The sequence below is a fragment of the Myotis nattereri genome, assembly GCF_964212035.1.
Source record: "Myotis nattereri genome assembly, chromosome: 7".
Taxonomy (NCBI): Eukaryota; Metazoa; Chordata; class Mammalia; order Chiroptera; family Vespertilionidae; genus Myotis; species Myotis nattereri.
The window spans coordinates 38,837,909-38,845,163 of NC_138082.1; positions in this window are offsets into that span (position 1 = coordinate 38,837,909).

The following is a 7,255-nucleotide window of genomic DNA, read 5'->3' on the forward strand; positions in this document are numbered from 1 at the left end:
TTTAAAAAATTGTACTGCCTGGCCAGCGTGGCTCAGTGGTTGAATGTTAACCTATGAACCAGGAGGTTACGGCTCCATTCCTAGTCAGGGCACATGCCTGGGTTGTGGACTTGATCACCAGTGGGAGGTGTGCAGGAGGCAGCTGATCAATTATTCTCTTTCATCATTGATGTTTCCATCTCTTTCTCCCTTTCCCTTCCTCTCTGAAATCAATAAAAATATATTTTTAAAAATTGTACTCAATTGGATATCACAATGAACTAATGTATGGCTCCCTAGGATTAGAGAAATACTGCTTGATGACAACCAGCTCTTTGCCAAAGACTTTCCTTCTGTTACCATAAAAAGAAATGTCTACCATTCCATGTAATTTACTGCAAAACTGATTTTTTTATTAAGTGAATCTTACTGTCATCTAGTTTAATTCAGACTTACTAGTACACTTTTCTGGAACAAAGTTACTCCAGTTGACAAATCCGGTCACTGCTGGTACGTTATATATTTACTAATCCTCAATCAGGTTGAGTTTTTATTTTTTTGAATAATTTTTCATTTTTAAGCAACTTTTAATTCTAATTAGAGTTTATAATATAAAGTTGATCATATTTCAGATACATAATTCCACAGTGAAACTAAAGTTTCTCTAATAACATATGCCAAAAGTATACATGAATATAGCTCATTTCCATGTGTAAAACCTATTACTGTAATTCTCTAATTATGTAGAGCTGGTGTTTATTTTTTAAATATTTTTTTATTGGTTTTTAGAGAGAGAGAAAGGGAAGGGGTTAGAGAGATAGAAACACTGATAAGGAGGAAACATCATCGATCGGCTGCCTCCTGCACACCCCCTTTTGGGAATCCAACCAGCAACCTCTCAGTTTCTGGGTCGACGCTAAACTGCTGAGCCACCCCAGCCAGGCAAGCTGGTGTCTACTTCAAATAGAAACTTTGTGTATGCCAGTATATTTCTAGTAGAAAATATGGGAATCTCTTTTGTATATTTGTAGATAGGTCCCTTAGTTCTTTGCTCCCTAACCCCCTTCTATACTTTACAGAATTGGACTGCAATCTTATATTTTGCAAGAGGGCATATTTTTTAATACATGATTACATCATTCAGCAAATTCCTTAAGTTTTAGACTTTGGTTTATTTTGTAAAATATTTTCTTCACAATTTCTCTAATTTAACATTTTTTTAAGTTCACTTAGAGAACTTCAGCATGCATCTGTTTTAAAAAATATTTAATTTTCAAATACAAACTTTTCAAACCAGAGCTGTTCAAAGTTATTAGCACTTATAGTGTGTCTTGGTCCAGTGGAACAGATGTTGCCTGTATCTACAAATATTTCAAAAACAGATTGAAGGCATGCAATATGCAGTTCTTTTTTGGCACAATTTATATACATTTTGCCAGGAAATGTTTGAACAGATTTTAAATCTTTGTCCTCATTATCTTTGAAAAATACACAAACTTGCACACATTTTTGCAAGGTGTCGGTTAGGTTCTATGCTGTGAAAGGTACCTCTCAACCAACATGTCCCTCGACATGAAAAAATTGGACTATATAAAACTTGGAAAGATGAGGAAAAGGTCATGTGTACAGTAATTACTAAGAGCAACATCAGACAAGTTTATCCTAATAAAAATATTTAGTCTGGTAGGTGCATAAAATTTAACTCCTTGAGAAAAATTAACAGCACCTACTTTCTAACACATTGCAAAGAGGCAGTGCTTCATTCAAGAATCGTAGCTCTGAGCAATTCTTATTTTTCATGTCTCATCTAATTTTGGAGTCCAGTTAAATTTTATCTCTTAACATTTACCGACGTTTATATCTATCTTCAAACTGTTTATTCCACCTGGAATGTTCTTTCCCCCTCATCTCTGTTTAGAGCAGGGGTGGGCAAACTTTTTGACTCGAGGGCCACAATGGGTTCTTAAACTGGACCGGAGGGCCGGAACAAAAGCATGGATGGAGTGTTTGTGTGAACTAATGTAAATTCAAAGCAAACATCATTACATAAAAGGGTACGGTCTTTTTTTTCAATAGTTTTATTCATTTCCAACGGGCCGGATCCGGCCCGCGGGCCGTAGTTTGCCCACGGCTGGTTTAGAGTGTGTGGAGTCTGGGGAGATTTCATGTAGTTCAGTGTGTCTGGGGGACAGGGTACATTTTAGGACCTTCTGGGAGGTAAGACTGGGAAGGTGGACAGGAGCCACATAACTGGAGAAACTTGTATGCAATGCTAATTTTAGGAATTTGCAATTAGTCCCGGAGATTTGATGAAAACAGTAGAGGATTTAAATCAGGGATACGAATGACAGGATCAGAGCTACATTTCATGTCATCGAATCCAGATGATGAATTTAAAAGAGCAAAGCTGGAAGCAGAGTGGCCAGCCAGGAGTTTATTACAATAGTTTAGGTGTGAAATGCTTGCAATGAGAATCAATGAATCCCACTGTGCCTCACATTCCCATCATCTGTAGCCGCTACCCTAAGTTAAAGCCTGCCACTGTGTGTTGTTTCCCATGTTCTCATCTTCAGTTCAAACAGGCTTGTTCTCCCCTGCCCCACCAAACCCTTTCCCCACCACCTCCCATACCCTTCCCCCTCACCTCCCATGCCCTTCCCCCTCACCTCCCATACCCTTCCCCACCACCTCCCATACCCTTCCCCCTCACCTCCCATACCCTTCCCCACCACCTCCCATACCCTTCCCCCTCACCACCCATACCCTTCCCCCTCACCTCCCATACCCTTCCACACCACCTCCCATACCCTTCCCCACCACCTCCCATACCCTTCCCCCTCACCTCCCATACCCTTCCACACCACCTCCCATACCCTTCCCCCTCACCACCCATACCCTTCCCCCTCACCTCCCATACCCTTCCACACCACCTCCCATACCCTTCTCCACCACCTCCCATACCCTTCCCCCTCACCTCCCATACCCTTCCACACCACCTCCCATACCCTTCTCCACCACCTCCCATACCCTTCCCCCTCACCTCCCATACCCTTCCACACCACCTCCCATACCCTTCTCCACCACCTCCCATACCCTTTCCCCTCACCTCCCATACCCTTCCACACCACCCCGTGCGATGCCTGTTCTATGCAATCTACCTCTCTTGCTTCTTTACTCTCAACACACACAGTTGATCCACTCCTTGGCCTGCACTGAAAACTGGTTTCCCCAGCATCAGTCTTGAGTGGGTGCTTCCCATTTTCCCACACCAAGCTGGGGGTGGGGTGGGTCAGACCCAAATTCTCCTGCCACAATGTCACATCCATACTCTTACTAATATGATTCCTCACCTCTCTCCTCCTTGGAGATTCATGACACTTTTACAGTATCATCTTCTACACCTATTTTGCTCTTATAAACTTGCCAGTCATTGCCTTTCATTCATTATATATTTTGGCCCCTGATGCATCTTTCTTTCTACCCCTACACTGTCATTATCTGGAGTAGCTGCAGTGATCATGGGTCTTTCGGAGAGTAGCCTAGCTTCTCATTAGCTGGGTTTTCTCCACACCAATGATCTTCACATCCGTTCCATTTCAGATAGGCACTTCCGTGCCTCCAACTCCATCCCTGTTTCATCAGGCAGTGCTCCATTTCTGAATACTCACAACTTGCTCTTGTATCACAAACTCTTATCCTTCCAGGCCCTCCCACTACATTTTCACAACCTCCCGGGATCTACAATCCCTTGCTCTCTTTCTCTTTACTTTTACCCATAGTTCCCTCCTTTCTTCACTTCCTTCTCAGGCCCTACTACACCATTTGAATCCTTTTCTTGCCATTTTTCTCAATTCTTGATATTTTCTCCTCCCTGTATCCACCAGCAAAAGGAAAGTTTAGCCTATTTCTTTGCTCACTTTCTCCATTCTCATTCCCTGGCTACTAAATACTAGTAAAGAAAACTAGCAAAACAAAAGTCCAATGGGCTGACAAGTCAACAGTCTTAACAATAACCAGGTCCTGAAAGCTGCCTGGAAAACTTCCTGAGTTTCTCTAATTGATCCCCTCTTCCAATTTCCACAGCAAATTTTTTCAAATATTTTTCTCCTGCCAACCTTTGATCTCTCTGTCTCACACTCCACTCAGGGCAGGCAATTTACAGAGAAAAGAAATAGTATCAGATGGCTCTTTCCTCATATTCCTCCCACCACATTTGCAAACCTCCCAGCTCCCGCCCCTGCTCTTGCCGCCCTTCCTTTAGGTCACAGTGTTATAAATGTCCTTCCTTCTGACCAAGGACCTTCGTGCTCCTGTGTTCTGGATCCATCGTCTCCCACCTCATCCTTAAGTCTTTACTATCGCCTATCTCTTCTTTTCAACATATACAACCAATCTCATCACAAGATTCCTTTCTGTCAGCATTTACATGGTCACGCCTCTAATTTTATTAACAACCAGCCAACCTTCCCCCTCTATCTTTCTCTAGCATCTTTCTCTTTTAACATTCAATCACCATGAAGACGGTCTTCATTTCTCTCACCTTCTATTCATTCGTCAGTCTAATTGCAATCTTGTTTTTGTTTCTAAAACACCATGCTCTTTAAGAAAGAAGTCCCTATTTTATTTGCCTCTATCACTGCATTTTAAAAGTATTGTCTACTTATCATCTTGCAATGCTCCTTCCTTCTTCCCCACCCCTCCTTTTGGCTGACGTGACATTACTTCTCCTGGTTTTCCTCCTAACTTTCTGGCTGTTGCTTCTCAGATTCTTTCATGAAGTGTTTTTTTTTTTCTGTTTTCCTTTTAAAGATGTCAGATCATCAGAGTTTATCTTCAAACTTATAACAAACTTATAGAAGATTAATATTTTAATCTTCATAAAGTCTTATGAGGTAGTTACTGTTATTATTCTTACCTTACAAAGACATTAAAGATCCTGGGCATTGCAGGTAGCCAAAGCAAGATGCATACCCAAATCTGACCGCACAGAGCCTGTCCCTTGACCACTTGGTCTGTGTTTTTAACTTCTGTGGTCTCATCCACTTGACTTTTTTCACCTCCCAAATGCTCATGGTTCTCAAATCTAGCACTCCTTCCCAAATATAGTTCCTGAAGACAAGGCTGACAAATCCCACTGCCTCTTGCTATATTGTACAAGCATCCCCAAACCCACATTTCTCAAACTAAACTCACCATCGCATCACTTCCTACCTTCGCAAAATTGTTCTTCTTAGTTTCATTTGTCAATGGAGCCACAATTAACTCTGTTTGCCAGATGAAGACCTGACTTTCATCCTCAATTCCCCTCAACCCTTACCTGCCTGTTAATTAGTCTTCTTACTTTTACTTATTTATGACTTCAGGAATCTTATAACTTCTTTTCATTTCCACTGTCCACATTACTAAGTCGGGGTTCCTTGCTTCCAGTAGCCCCACTACCCTAAACTGTTCTTCACCCTGCAGCTTAATTCCGTTTCCTAAAGTCCACATTTTATCAAGTCAGCCCCAACCTTCAATAACTTTAGTGGCTTGTCTCTGAACTCCAAACTCCTTAGAATGACACTATGACCCGCCTTCTTCTTACTGTTGTAGTCTAACTTTCTACAATTTCCTACCTCAAATTCTGTGACCCAGCCTTACTGAATCACTAGCATTTCCTTACATGCACTGAAATATGTTCTTTCCCTTGATTCTGACCTTCTGCAGATTATTAAATAATCTTATCTATGTCTAAGATAGTCATCATTCTCATCTTCCTCATGAGAGTTAGGTTTCAATTTATACAACATCTGTTTTGGGAAGTGGTTTCTAATAACCCAAGTCTGTATAGGTGCTGCTCTGATGTTTGCCATAGCATCTTGTGCACATCTGTACTTCAGTGTGTTGTAAGTACCCATTTATTGTTTTCTCCATTAAGGTACAAGCAACTTGACAGCAGGGCTTATGTTTACCTACGGTGTTTAGCACTGGGTGTAGCATATATCAAATGATCAACAAATATTTATTGAATCAATGAACTTATAACTGTCTAAAAGTGTCATGCTGAAAAACAGAAGCCATCTGTTGTACTTGGCAGTTGATAATCTGCCAGAACAGCTTCATTAGAGGTGAGCAGGTTAGAAATGAATGGGAAATAAAGAGGTTAGATTTCTCTCTTGAGAAACGTAGCTATCAAACTATTTAATTCTTAAGAGCAATGATAAATAAACAAATAGCACACAGGAATAACCTCTCAAGAGTCATGCAGGGCTTATAGGAAGGAAGTTAAAATTCTTGACTAGAGAGCCCTCGCCGGTTTGGCTCAGTAGATAGAGTGTTGGCCTGCAGACTGAAGGATCCCAAGGGCACATGCCAGGGTTGCTGGCTCCTTCCCCAGTAGGGGGCGTGCAGAAGGCAGATCTCTCTCCCTCTCCCTTCCGCTCTGAAATCAATAAAGATATATTTTTAAAAAATCTTGACTGGAGGTATAAAAGAAGAGATGAGCACATGGTGAGACATACCATGTTTCTGGTTAGGAAAACAGTACTATAAGATAGACTTATTTCCCTAAATTAACTTACAGCTTCAATGCATTGTGACACAAATATTCCATTCAATTTTTTATTGATAATTTTTATTATGAAAATAGCTCATGTTTATTGGGGGAGAAAATTAAATCAAGTTTCTCATTCTCTTACTTTCTCTTGTGTGTAAGTATGTGTATATATGTATTCATTCAGACATGAATATATATATTTACACACAACACAGACACACATATATGATTGTCTTTTTTAACACATATGGGACTCTTTCTTTATGTACCCTCTAACAACTATTTTATTTAACTTAGCAGCATAACTTGGATATCTTTCTACATCAATACATATGGATCTACCTTATATATTTTTAAACTTCTAAAGCTGAAATTTATCTACATACAAAAAGTGCAGAAATCATCCTTCCTCACAACCTTTTCTGATCCCAAATCTCCAAAGGTAAACACTATTGTGACTTTCTACAACATTGATTAGTATTACCCACTTTTTAACTTTATTTGAGTGGAATCATACAGCATATTTTTGTTGTGTCTGGTCTCATATTCAACATTACACTTATGATTCACTCAGTAGTTTGGCTTTTCATTGCCATATCACATTACATGAATATAATTTATACATTCCTTTGTTAGTGGCCATTTGGGTTGTCCCCCAACTAAGAATATTATGAATAGAGCTGCTGGGAATATTCTTGTATGTCTTTTTGTGAACATATGCACATATTTATGTTGGGTATA